The sequence below is a fragment of the Nycticebus coucang genome, chromosome X, assembly GCF_027406575.1.
Source record: "Nycticebus coucang isolate mNycCou1 chromosome X, mNycCou1.pri, whole genome shotgun sequence".
In the NCBI taxonomy this organism is placed as follows: domain Eukaryota; kingdom Metazoa; phylum Chordata; class Mammalia; order Primates; family Lorisidae; genus Nycticebus; species Nycticebus coucang.
In genome coordinates this window covers 80,160,423-80,178,266 of record NC_069804.1, presented here as the reverse complement: position 1 = coordinate 80,178,266, position 17,844 = coordinate 80,160,423, and the positions used below count along the sequence as shown (strand labels likewise).

The 17,844-nt window shown below is 44.6% G+C and overlaps 1 pseudogene; it reads left to right on the top strand.

Moving 5' to 3' along the window:
* Positions 1 to 15,485: 15,485 nt before the first annotated feature.
* LOC128576866 (cofilin-1-like) lies at positions 15,486 to 15,959 on the top strand (annotated as a pseudogene).
* The last annotated feature ends 1,885 nt before the right edge of the window (positions 15,960 to 17,844 follow it).

Below are 17,844 nucleotides of genomic sequence, written 5' to 3'. Positions count from 1 at the left end.
TAATGAAAAACTTACAGCAGCTACTCAGTTAGTACAGGAACAACTAGCAGCTGGCCACTTAGAACCTACTACTTCCCCCTGGAACACCCCCATATTTACAATAAAAAAGAAAACAGGATCCTGGAGACTTCTCCAAGATCTCAGAGAAATTAATAAAACCATGTATACCATGGGAGCCCTTCAACCAGGCCTCCCCTCCCCAATTGCTATTCCAGCCAATTATTTCAAAATTATTATTGATCTTAAAGATTGTTTCTTCACCATTCCTTTACACCCTCAGGACAGGGAGCGTTTTGCCTTCAGCCTCCCCGTCATCAACTTCAAAGGGCCTATGCCCCGCTATCAATGGAAAGTACTCCCACAGGGAATGGCAAACGGTCCCACCCTATGTCAAAAATTTGTCGCCCAAGCCATAGACCCCCTCCGACCACTATGGCCCTCTATGTATATCATTCACTATATGGATGATATTCTTCTAGCAGGACCTTCAGCCTCGAAAGTACTCAAATGCAGCTAAGATCTAACAAATCAACTCAACACCTTAGGACTCCAAATAGCTCCCAATAAAATACAACTCAAAGACCCCTATTATTATCTTGGATTCGAATTAAACTCAAATAAAATTACAACTCAAAAAGTCCAACTAAAAACTTCACACCTTCAAACCCTTAATGACTTCCAAAAATTCCTCGGCGATATTAACTGGTTAAGGCCCTATCTAAAACTTACAACCGAGGAACTTAAGCCCCTTTTTAACACCCTACAGGGTGATTCTAATCCTCTCTCACCACGCTCCCTCTCCCCTGAAGCAAAGAAAGCCCTTCGCTCCGTTGAGAATGCCATTCAACAACAACAAATTACATTCCTTTCCTACAATAAACCTTTCTCTCTTATCATATGCCCTACACCTCACACACCAACCAGAGTTTTATGGCAAGACAATCCCCTTCTTTGGATTCACCTACCCTCCTCTCCCTCCCGGGTACTTACCCCCTACCCTTCATTAGTCACAAAAATCATACGACAAGGGAGAGAAAAAAGCTTACAATACTTCGGAAGAGATCCCAATCAACTTATTTTTCCATATACTAAGGAACAATTAAATTGGCTTATTCAACATGATGACAATTGGACCATTTCCCTCACTTCATTCCAAGGAACAATAGATAACCATTTCCCTCCCCACAAATTACTCCAATTTGCACGATTACATCCCTTCGTTATCCCCAAAATCACCTCAAAAACACCACTTAAACAAGCATTCTTAGTATTTACAGATGGCTCCTCCAATGGCACGGCTGCCTTTACTATCAATGATAAAGAACATTCCATTAAATCCCCTTTCAAATCTGCCCAACTTGTAGAACTTTTTGCAATCCTTCAAGTCTTTACAGAATTACTCAACTCTCCCTTTAATCTTTACACTGATAGTTCTTATCTAGCCTTTTCCATCCCTTTGTTAGAAACTATTCCCTATATCAAACCTACCACTAATGCAGTACCTCTATTCTATCCACTACAAAAGTTAATAAGAACCAGGCAAACTCCCTTTTACATCGGACACTTAAGAGCACATACAGAACTACCAGGACCCCTTTCCCAGGGCAATGCCATCACTGACAAAAATACCCGACCTATATACCCCATGTTTACAGACCCTATTACCAAAGCCCAACAAACTCATGCTACTCACCATCTTAATGCTCACACCCTCCAACTCCTATTCAAAATTTCCAGAGAACAAGCTCGACAAATTGTCAAGTCCTGTCCCAGATGTGTAACCTCATTACTGGTTCCTCACTTAGGAGTCAATCCCAGGGGTATACTCCCCAATGAAATTTGGCAAATGGATGTTACCCATCTCCCTGAATTTGGCACCCTTAAATATGTCCATGTCACTATTGACACCTTCAGTGGATTCATCTTCGCCACTCTTCAAAGCGGTGAAGCCACAAAAAATGTCATAGCCCATATTCTCCAAAGTCTTACTACCATGAATAAACCTCAAAAAATCAAAACTGACGACGGCCCCGGATACATTTCCAAAGCCTTTCAATCATTCTGCCATCAATTAGGAATCAAGCATATTACCGGGATTCCTTATAATCCACAAGGCCAAGGGATCGTTGAAAGAGCACATCAAACCTTAAAAACCACAATTAACAAACTTAAAACTAACTCCTTTTATCCCACCAAAGGCTCCCCTCGTAACCTCCTTAACCATGCTCTATTTGTCCTAAACTTCTTACAATTAGATTACCACGGAAAGTCTGCAGCTGACAGACTCTGGCACCAAGAAACAAACACCCAATATGCCAAAGTCATGTGGAAAGATCCCTTTACTTTAAAATGGAATGGCCCTGACCCCGTTCTCATTTGGGGTCGAGGACATGCCTGTATATATGATACCAAAGAAGATGGACCTCATTGGCTCCCAGAACGATTAATCAAACCCATCAACCCCTCAGTAACACTATCAGTTCCAGGGAAAATCCCTGAGAAAACTTTATCTTCCTCTACAGATGCAGCCCTGGAACACGACCTTCCTGAAGACAATACTTCTCAATAAACTCCTACCTACTAGAACAAAATCAATCAAAGCCATGGTTTTCTACCCTACCATAATATTCTTTACCTTATTAAACACTACCCTAGGTGCCATGGGGCCCCCAATTACCACAGAACAACTACTCCAAAAACTATATGGGGCACCTTGTGACTGTAAGGGAGGAACAACTACAATAATACCCACCTCCCATACTAGCCAAGTTGATTGCAGTGGCAAAACTGCCTATTTAACTTTCACATCACAGATAGGAGGAGGACATAAGCAAAACTGGCAGTGTGTTAATGCACCCAAAATAATACTCCCAATTCAAAACGAACCAGGACCTTGTCCCACGGAGTGCGAAATAACCGATCAAATGCACTCTATGTGCTACAATAGTGTCCAGCAGTGCACCCACACAAACGGCAACACATATCTAACAGCCATTTTACAAAGAACTTATTCTGGCTCCTTTGGAGGTGAGCTTGATTCTACTCATAACCTGGGACACTCCAAATATGCCCAAGCCTCCTGCTTAGGCACTATTGGCAAAAATGTTTGCTGGCCACTAAAACCACCAATTCACACATCTGATGGCGGTGGGCCATCAGATAGGATAAGAGAAGATGCGGTACAAAAACAAATTGAAAAAATAATTAAAGAAAAATATACTCCCCTACAATACCACCCCTTAGCTTTACCTAAATCTCGAGACATAGATCTCGACGTCCAAACCTCTGATATTTTAGAAGCCACTTTCAAAGCTTTAAATAATTCCAACCCAACCCTCGTGGAAAACTGCTGGCTATGTCTAACTCTTGGCATACCTATGCCCCTAGCCCTACTAACAAACACCTCCACTTCACATCTAAACAACTCACATCTAAACTGTAGCGACAGTCTACCTTTTAGAGTCCAACCCATAGAATTTACGCAAACCCCTTGTATATACAAATCTCCCCAGAACAATAATTATGATGTAGACTTAGGAAGCATCACCTTCACAAACTGCTCCTCCATTTCTAACAACACCTCACACCAGTGCCCCCCTCCCGGACATGTTTTTGTATGCAGAGGAAATTTGGCCTACATGGCCCTACCAGGTAACTGGACAGGCTATTGCATAACCGCCCAACTACTCCCTGATATCTCTATTATACTAGGAGATCAACCTGTTCCTCTCCCCAGTCTTGATTATATAGCTGGACATCCATGCTCTAAAAGAGCTATTCAACTTATCCCACTAATAGCAGGACTAGGCATCACTACAGCAGTAGCCACAGGAGTTACCAGAACAGGAATATCTATACATTCCTACCACAAACTGTCTCGTCAACTAATAGAGGATGTCTCAGCTCTTTCTGAAACAATTCACAATCTTCAAGATCAAATAGACTCCCTAGCAGAGGTAGTCCTACAAAATTGTAGAGGCTTAGATCTCCTCACGGCAGAGCAGGGAGGTATCTGTTTGGCTTTACAGGAGAAATGTTGTTTCTACGCCAACAAGTCAGGCATTGTTCGAGACAAGATAAAAACCCTGCAAGACCAGCTCGAAGAAAGAAGAAAGGAACTTCGTGATAACCCCCTTTGGACAGGACTCAATGGACTTCTCCCTTATCTCCTCCTGCTCCTAGGCCCCCTGTTAGGTCTTCTATTAGTCCTTTCCTTTGGTCCCTGGCTATTCAAAAATGTCACCACCTTCATTAAACAACAAATAGACTCTGCAGTAGCAAAACCAATTCAAATTCACTACCATCGCCTGGCTTTGTCTGACCAAGAAACCGACTCTCATGGCTTCCCCTCATAATGAGGGCAGTGTATAGATCAGAGGTACACTTACCCATTCCTAATAAAAGGAAAAAAGGGTATGGGCACCGAGTTGAGTGCACAGCAAGGCATTGCAAGAGAAGGTCCCACAATCCTTCGACCTCCCGATCCCAAGGAGAAGTCAAATGAAGGATCAGATCCCCTCTGATTTTTCTCTGAGAGCAAACCTGGCTTGCATAGAGGTTGGTATCAAAAATTTCGCTTCCCTCTCCTCTCCAAAAGATACCGCAAATAACAAATGTGGATCTGGGAAATCCACGAGAGGAGCCAGGTCACTACTCCCTCTCTCGGTTAATGCCCACCTCCCTAAAACAAAAAGGGAGGAGATGTCGGAAGCCATATAAGGCACAGCTCTGCCTTACTTCCTCTTTAAGTAAAAAACAGTTTCACCTTTTCCCGGTAACTTTACCCGGCAACTAGCCAACCAATCACCTTATGCCCCATCTTACTTACTCTAGCCAATCCCCAGTTAACAACTCCTCTGAACCTCCCAACGAGACACACCCTCCTTCCCCGTGATGCTTATAAGGCACAAGTTTCTTCAATAAAGTTTGAGGCTTGATCAGAAAACTGTCTTGTCTCCCTTTCTCGCGCCCCTTGTTTGTTTTTCTCCTTTAGGTGGTTCCTGCGTCCCCCGTTGCTGTCCTGCGGGTCAGGACAGTCACCATTTTCTTTTCTTGTTCTTTTTTTTTCTTCTTTTCCTCTCCCTCAGCCCTTCCCTCCTTCTCTGTCTGCTCTCCCCTCCCTCCACACCCCACCATGTCATTAATTGTCATTGTCTTCAAATCAAAATTGAGTACATAGGATTCATACTTCTCCACTCCTGTGATGCTTCACTAAGGATAATGTGTTCCACCTCCATCTGGGTTAGTACAAATGCTGAAAAATCTCCATTTTTTATGACTGAATAATATTCCATCATATACTTATACCACAGCTTACAGATCCATCCCTGGGTTGAAGGACATTTAGGTTGTTTCCACATTTTGGCAATTGTAAATTGGGCTGTGATAAACAGCCTAGTACAGGTGTCTTTATAATAAAAGGTTTTTTTTTTCCTTCTGGATAGATGCCCAGTAATGGGATTGCAGGATCAAACAGGAGGTCTAGGTTGAGTTCTTTGAGGTTTCTCCATACATTCTTCCAAAAAGGTTGTATTAGTTTGCAGTCCCACCAGCAATGTAAAAGTGTTCCTTTCTCTCCACAACCGCACCAGCATCTGCAGTTTTGAGATTTTGTGATATAGGCCATACTTGCTGTGGTTAGGTGAGATCTCAGGGTGGTTTTAATCTGCATTTCTTCAATAATTAAGGATGATGAGCATTTTTTCATATAATTGCTGGCCATTCATTGGTCATCTTTGGAGAAGAGTCTATTCATTTCTCTTCCCCATTGATGTATGGGATTGTTGGTTTTTTTCTTGTGAATTAATTGAAGTTCTGTATAGAACTTTGTTTGATTCAAAACATGCAAATATCCTTTTCCATTGGGTAAGTTGTCTATTGGCTTTGGTTGTTGTCTCTTTGGCTGTACAAAAACTTTTCAATTTAATTAAATCCCATTTGTTTATTATTGCTGTTGTTGCTATTGCCATGGCAGTCTTCTTCATAAAAATCTTTCCCCAGGCCAATATCTTCCAGTGTTTTTCCTATTCTTTCTTTAAGGATTTTTATTGTTTCATGCCTTAAATTTAAGTCCTTTATCCATCTTGAATCAATTTTTGTGAGGAGTCCCCCATCTTTTTATGGCTGAATAGCATTTCATTCTATACACATACCGCAGTTTATTCATCTATCCATGAGTCTATGGGCACTTGGGTTGTTTCCACATCTTTGAGATTGTGCATTGAACTGCTATAAACATTTGAATGCAAACATCTTTATGGTGAAATGATTCTTTTTCTTCTGGATAGATACCTAGTAAATGGGATTGTGGAATCAAGTTGAAGGTCTCCTTTTAGCTCTTTGAAGATTCTCCATACTTCTTTTCAGAAAGGCTGTATTAGTTTGCAATCCCACCAACAGTATATAAGTGTTCCCTTCTCTCCGTACCCTCGCCAACATCTGTAGCGTTGGGACATTGTGATGTGGGTTATTCTCGCTGGTGATAGGTGACATGCCCAGGTGGTTTTGATTTGCATTTCTCCGGTGATTAGGAATGATTAGCATTTTATCATGTGTTTGTTACCCATCGTTCTGTCTTCGTGGGAGAAGGTTCTGTTCATTTCTCTTGCCCAGTGATTAATTGGATCATTGGTCTTTTAGGTTGGGTTCTCTGTAGATTCTGGTTATTGGCCCTTTGTCACATTTCTTTTTATATTTTTTATTGTTGGGGATTCAATTGAGGGTACAATAAGCCAGGTTACACTGATTGCAATTGTTAGGTAAAGTCCCTCTTGCAATCATGTCTTGCCCCCATAAAGTGTGACACACACCAAGGCCCCACCCACCTCCCTCCGTCCCTCTTTCTGCTTCCCCCCATAACCTTAATTGTCATTAATTGTCCTCATATCAAAATTGAGTACATAGGATTCATGCTTCTCCATTCTTGTGATGCTTTACTAAGAATAATGTCTTCCACTTCCATCCAGGTTAATACGAAGGATGTAAAGTCTCCATTTTTTAATGGCTGAATAGTATTCCATGGTATACATATACCACAGCTTGTTAATCCATTCCTGGGTTGGTGGGCATTTAGACTGTTTCCACATTTTGACGATTGTAAATTGAGCTGCAATAAACAGTCTAGTACAAGTGTCCTTATGATAAAAGGATTTTTTTCCTTCTGGGTAGATGCCCAGTAATGGGATTGCAGGATCAAATGGGAGGTCTAGCTTGAGTGCTCTGAGGTTTCTCCATACTTCCTTCCAGAAAGGTTGTACTAGTTTGCAGTCCCACCAGCAGTGTAAAAGTGTTCCCTTCTCTCCACATCCACGCCAGCATCTGCAGTTTTAAATTTTCAATTCTTTTGATTCTGTTGATATTTGTTTTGTGTCCCAGGATATGATCAATCTTGGAGAATGCTCCATGCGGTGATGAAAAGAATGTATATTCTTTCTCTTTGGGATGGAGTGTTCTATATGCGTCTATCAAGCACAGTTGTTCTAGGGTCTCATTTCAATCTCTTATATCTTTGTTTAATTTCTGTTTAGAGGATCTGTCCAGCTCTATAAGAGGAGTGTTAAAGTCCCCTGTTATTATGGTATTATCAGATATCATATTGCTCAGACTGAGTAAGGTCTGTTTCAAGAATCTGGGAGCATTTAAATTGGGTGCATAAATATTTAGAATTGAAATGTCTTCTTGTTGTAGTTTTCCCTTGACCAATATAAAGTGACCATCTTTGTCTTTTTTGACTTTAGTTGCTTTAAATCCACATGTATCTGAAAATAAGATTGCAACTTCTCTTTTCTTCTGAATTCCATTTGCCTGAAAAATTGTCTTCCAACCCTTGACTCGGAGCTTTAATTTGTCTTTTGAAGCCAGGTGTGTTTCTTGCAGACAGCAAATGGATGGCTTGTGTTTTTTAATCCAGTCAACCAATCTATGTCTCTTCAGTGAGGAATTCAAGCCATTAACATTTATTGAGATAATTGATAAGTGTGGTAGTATTCTATTTGTCTTATTTGGTGAGAGTCCATTGCTTAGTTTTATCTTTTGCATCAGTGTGGAGGTTACGTTCTGTCCTTTAATTTCTGAGTTCTTACTTTGCTGCTGATCCATTGTGGTGGTCAGTGTGCAGAACAGGTTGAAGTATTTCCTGTAGAGCTGGTCATGTTGTGGCGAATTTCCTCACTGTTTGTATATCCGTAAATGATTAGATTTCTCCATCAATTTTTAAGCTTAGCTTAGCAGGGTACAGAATTCTGGGCTGGAAATTGTTCTGTTTAAGTAGATTAAAGGTAGATGACCATTGTCTTCTTGCTTGGAAAGTTTCATTAGAGAAGTCTGCGGTCACTCTGATGGATTTGCCCTGTAGGTCAACTGGCGCTTACTCCTGGCAGCTTGCAGAATCTTTTCTTTTGTCTTGACTCTGGACTGGTTCATCACAACGTGTCTTGGAGAAGCTCGGTTAGTTTTGAGGCAACCTGAGGTCCGATACCCCTCTGAAAGCAGTGTGTCAGAGTCTTTGGTGATATTTGGGAAATTTTCTTTTATAATATTCTCTAGTATGGCTTCCATTCCTCTGGGGTATTCTTCTTCCCCTTCTGGGATTCCTATAACTCATAAAGTCCCATAATTCTGACAGTGAATGTTCTGCTTTCTCTCTCTTCTTTTCTGCCTCTTTACTATCTGAGTTATCTCAAGAACTTTGTCCTCTACCTCTGAAATTCTTTCTTCTGCATGGTCTAACTTGTTGCTGATACTTTTCTTTGCATCTTTAAGTTCCCTAATTGACTGTTTCAGTTCCTTCAGCTCTGCTATATCCTTTTTATATTCTTTGTATCGTTAATCTCTTATTTGATTCTGTTTTTGGATTTCCTTTTGGTTATTTTACACTTTATTAGCAGTTTCCTTCATTGTTTCCATCATTTCTTTCATGTTTTCCACATGTGTATTCTAAATTCCCTTTCTGTCATTCCTAACATTTCTTTATAGGTGGAATCATCTGCAGTAGCTACCTCATGGTCCCTTGGCAGGGTTGTTCTGGACTGGTTCTTCATGTTGCCTGGAGTTTTCTGCTGATTCTTCCTCATGAGTGATTTCTTTTATCTGTTTCCTTGCCCTAATTTTCCTTTCACTTCCTCTTGCTCTTTAAGTTCTTGTGCCTGTGGACTAAGGGTTACAGGACCAGAAGGGTGAGAAGGTTGAAGAGCAAAAAAGGGATGAAAGAAAAGAGGACCGAGTGATAAGAAAAAAAAAATGGAGAAAGGAGAGGGGGTGGGTAAAAGGAATATTGACAAAAAGAAGAGAGGCACAGAAAGAGGGAGACAGAGCAATAGAGGTGTACAATAGGGTACTTTGACAAAACCTTTAAAAAAAAACCCACCTTCTAGGTGTGCCCAGTTGGGTGGTTCCCTTGAAGTCAGCAGCTCTTTGCTAACCTGATCAGACACAGTACCCCACTTCCACCAAGTAGAGAGAAAAGACAAAAATGCTATAAATCAAACCAAAACAAGCAAACAGAAAACTTTACGGGATAAAATTGGGTGAAAAGCCAAATAATAGCAGTAGAAACACTAGCAAAAATGAAGTTCTAGTTATTGAAAAAGGCAGCAATGGGAAATTATAATTAAACTAGAAAAATTGAGAAAGAAAAAGGATCTGTATGGAAAAGGTTGAAATTAAAAAAACAAAACAACATCAACAACATCAAAATAAACAAAAAAAACAACCAAACCAAAAAAAAAAAAAAAAAACACAACCAAAAACAAAGCAGTATGTATATGTTATTGAATATTGTCTGGGCAACACGTGGTCTTCTGGGGTATGAGATGTTAATCACCGTTCTGATACGACTGGAGGCTGCTGATTTCTCAAACCCCAGCAGGTAAACACCCTAAATCTCTCTTCAGCCCACTTAAAAGGCACTTTGAACTTGTAAACTTGCTGAGCAGAAGCTTTCCCAGGAAAGTGCTAGTCGCCAGAATCACTGCTGAAGTGGCTATCCACTTACCCAGTGTGCCAAAACTGGTCTCACTCTGCCCCTGAGGGTTAGGGCTGCAAGGTAGCTCAGACCCCACCCTTAGGCTACTCGGTTGTGGGGTTACCAGCTCCCACCCGATTCTAGCTCTGTGACCCTGAGGGCGGAGCTTGCCAGGGCAGATCGCTCACAATGGCTCCCTGTGACCCACAGCCAAACACTATTAGCTCCGTCTGGCTCAGCAGCTCAGACTGGGGCCCTAGACAACGGCCAAAGTTCTCCGCACTCCTGCTCAGGCTCTCCCCAAGGCAGTTCAACTGAGTGCCAAGTCCAAAGACACCAAAACGGTTCACAGGAAAGGCCTTTCCAGTTTGCAGTCTCGCTGCTACTGAACTTACAGTTGCAGGCGGGTTTAGACGGACTGAACACACGCGACCACTTGCCGTTTTCCCACTGTTTTAGTCCTCCTCTTGGGGTCCAGAAGTCTCTTGCTGACTCCCTGTATCTTCACAGGGCTGATGATAGGCAGATCCCACCAGCCAGAGATGCCTGGAGTCCTATATCCCCAGACTCACAGTGCCCAGATGCAAAGAAGCTGTTACTCGGGCGCCATCTTGGTCCGCCTCCCTCCCTTTGTCAGATTTCTAACATGCAAATATCTTCTCCTATTCTGAAAGTCATCTGTCTGCTTTGTTTATTGTGTCCTTAGCTATGTGGAAGCTTTGAGGCTTGATCAGGTCTCATTTGTTTATTTTTGATGCTGCTGCAATTGTTCATGGGGTCTTCTTCATAAAATCTTTCACCAGCCCTATAGCGTTAAGAGTTTTCCCCACGCTTTCTTCTAGCATTTTTATTGTTTCGTGTCTTATATTTAATTTTTTTATCCAGCGTGAGTCAATTTTCAGTGGCTCAAGGTGCTGGTCCAGTTTCAGGCTTTTACATGTGGCTAACTGGTTCTCTCAGCACCGTTAATTAGATAGGGATTCTTTTCCCCAGTGCATGCTTTTGTTTGGTTTATTGAAGATCAGATGGTGACACGAGGCTGGTTTGATCTCTAGGTTTTCTATTCTGTTTCATAGGTCTATGTCTCTGTTTTTATGCCAATACCATGCTGTTTTGATCACTATGGACTTGTAGTATAACCTGAAGTCTGGTAATGTGATGCCTCCAGATTTCTTTGTATTTCTGAGAATTGCATTGGCCATTTGGAGTTTCTTCAGGTTCCATATGAGATGAAGAATTATTTTTTCAAGCTCTTCAAAGTACGACGTTGGTGCTTTGATGGGGATTGCATGAGATCTGTAAATTGCCTTGGGTAGCATAGATATTTTAACAATGTCGATTCTCCCCAGACACGAACATGGTATCTTCCTCTGTTTGTTAACGTCTTCAGCTATTTCTTTTTTTTTTTTTATTAAATCATAACTGTATACCATGATATGATTATGGGGCATCATACACTCACTTCATAAGCCATTTGACACATTTTTATCACAGTGGTTAACATAGCCACTGTGATAAAAATGTGTCAAATGGCTTATGAAGTGAGTGTATGATGCCCCATAATCATATCATCTAGGGTGTTCATAGTGCTTTCTGTAGAGATCCTTCACCTCCTTTGTTGGGTCTATGCTAAGGTCTTTCATTTTCTTTGAAGCTACTGCGAAGGGAATTTTGTCTTTGATTTGAATCTCAGCTTGACTGTTGTTGGCATATATGAAGGGCACCGATTTGCCGACATTGGTGTTCTATATCCCGAGACGTTACTGTATTTCTTGATCACTGCAGAAGCAAATTTTGAAGAGAAGTCTACATATCCTACGTGAGTACCTCAAACTCGATGAGTCCAAACAACAGCCCCCATCATTTCCTGTCTAAACTTGCTCAACTTCCGATGTCCCTGTGTTAGCGAATGCCTCGCCACAGGGTCACTCAAAACAGGGATCTTAGTCACCCTGGACGCCTGCCTCCCAGTGGTGGCCATGGAAACGTGCCCCTCCTAACTCCTGCTGCAGGGAGCACAGTTGATTGAGAAGCCCCACCTGCCACTTCTCTGGGTCCCACACTGAGTTAGCACCAACATGACACTTCCTCTGGGCAGCTCCCAGCGGGAGACCGAGCACAGCAGGGGTATGCCACTGCAGGGCCTGGACTCCACTCCTTTAACTGATAGCTGAGGCCGGGGACTTCCCATCAGCCCAACCGAAACAGTTGCCAGGACTAAACTGCCTCTGAGATTGCTAGCTGAGGGGGCCTGCATGGCACTCTGAAGACTCTCCCCACTTGGTCCTGCTCTTCCCCCCTTTATCCCTCAGGTGCCTTTGGCCCACAGTGATCTTCCACAGCCAATCACCTCTTGGCCTCTGTACTTTTGGAGGACCCAAACCAACAAAAGTGGCCCCAGGGGTCATCTGAGGACTCACTCACCACCAGAATGACAAAAAGGATCCCATCCCCAGTGTTATGTGGGGCATGGATAATCTCCAGCACAAAGTAACCTCCCGATGGCTTGAGGTTTCACCTCGAGTTACCTGAGAAACATCCCACTGCAGGGTCTCACCTTCATCAGGGAGATGATTCAGGCGTTTGCACAGTCGGAAGGGAAGAACGTCTACATGGATGGCGGATGGCGGAGGCAGCTGGTGATTGCTAAGTGGTCCAGAAACGCTGCGGACAGATAATGTGAAACTGAAGGCCATTACCAAACAGTTAAGGGCTAAGTGTAAGACCCAGAAGGCCTCCTGCATGGCTAAGAACGAGGCCCTTTCCTCCCGCAGAAGAGGAGCAGACACAACCCAAGGAGAGGAGCACCATATCAAGGTGAGTTGATATAGCAAGAGACGCAGTACCTCGGGGACGTTTTCGTCTTCCACCAGCACAGGCCCTGTCATGTGAAGGTCGGGTCCCTGTTTGGAAAACAACTAGGGCCCTGAACTATGTGATGAGGACAGCTGGATGGCACTTGCAGGGTGGGCCTTCCTTCCCTAGCGAGAGCTAGCATGTGCTCTATGCTGGTAGATGCTGCAGAGCCCTCACCCCCACAAAGCCACAGGTGCCACCCTGGGGGGCCGCCCTTGTCTCCTCTCCATAAATTTGTGGGTAATTCCGAGCTTGATAAGGGAGAAAAGAGATTATACGACAAGGAAGTCTCAGGGAAGAGCTAGCCTGTACTGACAGGAGGTGGGAGGAGGAGGGGAAATTCCCCTGGGAGTGGATTTTGAGGGTGCCGGATCAGGGGCTGGAATATAAGACTGGATAAGCAAGTGTTACCGAGTGAAGGCACCTTCTCGTGTCATAGGACTTAACGCCCTGGCGAGGACTCCAGGAGATGGAGGAAATTCGCTGCCAGGGTGACCCTTAGAAGCTTTGAGAAAGTCATGGCCCACATGAAGAGAAGTAGAAATGCCTGCCTGGGATGGGCAGATGGCAGAGGAAGGAATAACAAAGTTGAATGATGCAGCCATCCTGGAGCGGACAGAAAATGTGAGGCCAGTGAGCCAGCCTGAGGGTTATGCTCCATGGTAGCGCCGAGGGGGACATACCATTTGCCAAGGCCACAGGGAGTGTCCTGATGAGAGGAGCTGGAGCACGACTAAGAAGTTCAGTGGCTGCCATCTTCTGCAGGCCAGTGGTCCCAGGCCTGGGCTCATTATCACCATCACTCAATGGTGGGGCCCCAACATAATAGAAAGCATGGGTTTCCTAAGACAGGTGGAGGGTACAGGAGATTTTGCTCTGCCTTTTGTTATCTTTCCTGACATATAGGAAACAGTGTACCATGTCTTTCAAAGTCATGGCAGGGAATGTGGGAAGGAGTTACGCAGACACGGGCAGGGCGTGTGGAGGGCCTGCTTGACCCAGTTGACCCTGCTCTATAATGTCGGCCCAAGGACACCAAGCCTTTGACTTCCAGCAGGCAAGAGTTCAGGCACCCCGGACCTCTACGGAAGGCCAGTCAGAGTAGGATGTACAAGGTAGAGGTAATGGAAAGACAGGTGAACATGAGCGGGAAGGTGAGGAAGGAAGGTGTGAGAGGAGTGAGTACGAAGGGAAGGTGGGAAAGGCTGCTGAAGCAGGTTCAGGGGGCAAGCGGAGGAAACTCAAACACTCCAGGGCCTCATAGGAACAGAGGAAGGGAGTATTCCCCACCTATCAAGACTGCTGAGCCCAGGGAAGCTGAGAACTGGTAGTTTCAGGGACACTGTGTCAGAAAATTGGCACACTGCCAACACCACTGTGAGGCCTTTGTCGTGTGTCCTTTCCAGGCTTTTGGAAAATGTGATTTTACTACACCTATATGTATTCCCAAATGACACACAGGATTGGTTTGGCTTTTTCAGTTTACAAATGTACATGCAAATCTATGCATCGTTCTGCAACTTGCTGCATGCGGTCACGAGAGTGTTTTTGTTAACACGGACTCATGTGTTCCTTTGGACTGCTGAGTTTCAACCTACTGGATGCACGTGCCACATTGTATCTGTTCCTCCCCTTACTGAAGGAAGGGCATTTAGAGCAGTACCCGATTCTCCCTTCACCAGCATCCTTGTGCGGGTGTCCTCGTGTCCACTACACCTACCAGCGTTTCTCCAGAAGATGTATCCAGCCAGTCTGCCAGATCATTGAGGGAATGTGAGTTTTGCAGTTTTAAGCGTCTCAGCTTAAAGCACGGACTCACGGACGGTGGAGCCTGACAGCCTGGTTTTGGTCCTGCTGCTGATACTGGCAAGCCAGATAACCTTGAGCAAGTCGCTGAACCCCTCCGTGCCTATTTCCTCACCTGGAAGAAGGTGGTCATGGTAGGTACTTCAACCTAGGACTGTTGTGAGGGTGAGTGAATATTCACCTGCAGCGCTTAGAAGAGAGCCAGGCACGTGGTAAATGTTGCATAATTTGCACTTCACAGATTCTGCCAAATTACCCTCTGAAATGGCTGCTCTCCACCTTCCCCCCTTGCACCGGCAGCGAGCAGAAGCTCTGCTTTGCTCATAACCTCTCCCGTCCTTGGAATGGTTAAACTCTTTAACTGTTGTGAACCTGGTATGTGAAAATGTATCCATGATTTTAGTTTGTACCTTCGTGATCAATGATGGTGAGCATCTTTGGGGGTTGGGGTGTCGTTGACCCTTGGGATTCCTGCGTCCTTGAATAAACTCAGAATGGGGGTGGGGGTCTGGCAGAGGTTAGAAAGCTCTGGCCTGCCAAATCGCCATACCAATAAAGTATCATGGGCACACAGCCACATGCCAAGTTGATCCCCTATTGTAAGAAAAAGAAATGAAAGGTATCCAGATCAGAAAGTAAAAATCTTAAATGACCTCTGCTTGCAGATGATATGATGTCACATATAGAAAACCCTAGACACTGCACCACAAAGCTGTTAAAACTAATACAAGAATTCAGTAAAGTTTCAGGATAGAAAAGCAACATACAAAAATCACTTGCGGTTCAGCCGGATTCTGGCAGCAGCGGCAGCGGCTCTCCTCTTCCCTGCTTCTCCTGCCATCACCCTTTCGCTTCCGGGAACATGGCCTCTGGCCTGGCTGTCTCTGATGGCGTCTTTAAGGTGTTCAGTGACATGCAGGTGCCCAAGTCTTGAACGCCAGAGGAGGTGAAGAAGCTCAAGAAGGCGGTGCTCTTCTTCCCGAGTGAGGAGGAGATCATCCTACTCGAGCAAGGCAAGGAGGTCCTGGTAGGTGATGTGGGCCACACTGTCGACGATCTCGACGCCACCTTTGTCATGCTGCTTCCAGACACGGGCTACCACTGTGCCCTCTATGATGCGACCTGTGAGACCAAGGAGAGCAAAAAGGAGGACCCGGTGGTTATCTTTTGGGCTCCTGAGTGTGCACCTCTGAAGAGCAAAATGATTTATGCCAGCTCCAAGGACGCCATCAAGAAGAAGCTGACAGGGATCAAGCGTGAATTACCAGCAAACCGCTAGGAGAAGGTCAAGGACCTGCACTTGCTGGCAGAGAAGCTGGGGGGCAAGCCTTTGTGAGCCCCCTCCAGCCCCCTGCCTGGAGCATCTGGAAGCCCCAGACCTGACCCTGGGGGATGCAGGCTGCCCTCCTTCCTGCCAGACCCAAGGGGCTAGGGGAATCCCAGCAGTGGGGAGGGCAATGCCTTTACCCCAGTTGCCAAACAACCCCCCATGCCTGGATTTTCCTCCTCCCTCCATCCCTGATGGTTCTGGCCTTCGCAAACCACTGTTGATCTTCTCTTTCCTCTTGGGTTGAAGCAGACCAAGTCCGTCCCACTCCCCTTGCACCCCAATTGGGAGGAGCCTGTATTTTTTGTAAAATCACCCCTACACCTCACCTGTTCCATCCCTTCCCATGCTGCCAACTTCTAACCGCAAAAGTGACTCTGTGCTTGTCTGTTTAGTTCTGTGAATAAATGGAGTATTGGGGAGAGACTCCTCCCTTTTCCCCCGGTGGCAGCCAATCATGGAAGCAGGACCGAGTAAGGTACCTTCGATTTAAACACACACACACACGCACACACATACACACACACGCACACACACACACATGGCTCACTAAAAAAGAAAAATCACTTGGGCTTGGCGCCCGTTGCACAGTGGTTAAAGTGCCAGCCACATCAGAGTTTTTCAGTTCTTTCCCGCTTCCAGAAGCTCTGGTGCTTTTCTGTATTCCTTTTTAACTTCTAATAAAAGTCCTATCTTACCACTAATCTGTGGTCCGTGGGTTCATTCTTTGAATCCCTGAGACCAAGGACCTACTGAAGAGCAAAATTCTGGTATCATATTTGGGGGCTCGTTGTCCAGGATTGAAGATCTGTGGTAAGCAATGGGACCACTTACCTCTATCCTGCTTTTCTCTATAGCCATACTAATGTAGAGTAATTATTTTGATGCCCCTTGGCTGGTAAATGTGCATAGTGTGACTGCTGACCTCCACATCACAGGCTAGAGGCTGTTGGGGAACAAACTTTCTAATTCCCCTGGGTTCCAAAAGAAAGGAGTGGAAGGGAATGTTAGAAGGCTTGAGAGCTGAACAAATAGAAGTAGCTCCCAGAGGTCCGGGGGCACCTAGCAATGTTTCCTACCCCACGGCTCGGGAGGGCCTTCAGAAAATCAGGCTCTCCCAGCTCTATCTTCTCTCCTCTTCCGTGGTTCCAAACAGACCTCTTCTGCTTCTCTCTCTCTCCTTGTAGTTTACATGCTCAGTTTGAATGTTGGTAAAGGATTGCTTTAAATACTAGCTAAGTTTGTACAGGCTCATTCTGGTATTTTCCAAATGTTATAAGTGTGTTTCGGACGTTGTATGTGTGTCATAAGGTCTTTCTTACTGCCTTTCATTGCAGAATTAAATTCAATTGGCCCTCCATATATTTGAGAAAAAAAAATATGTTAAGAGTCAGAGGACGGGCGGCACCTGTGGCTCAGTCGGTAAGGCACTGGCCCCATATACCCAGGGTGGCGGGTTCAAACCCGGCCCCGGCCAAACTGCAACCAAAAAATAGCCGGGCGTTGTGGCGGGTGCCTGTAGTCCCAGCTACTTGGGAGGCTGAGGCAAGAGAATTGCTTAAGCCCAGGAGTTGGAGGTTGCTGTGAGCTGTGTGACGCCACGGCACTCTACCGAGGGCCGTAAAGTGAGACTCTGTCTCTACAAAAAAAAAAAAAAAGAGTCAGAGGCCAAGAAGCTAGCTCCAAACAAAGAGCAAAATAACTTCTCTATATGGCTTCTCTGGCAACCAGGAGCCTATGAACAGAAGCTTGGGGGCAACTCCCTAAGGCAAGACTGACCCTAAACCCTCGGCTAAGGTCCAGTCTCTTGAAAATAAAGAAAGGCAGGAAAAATGACCCCAGCTATTTGATTTTTCCTCGTCTATTGGCATAAATGGAAGAGTTCAAAGTCATT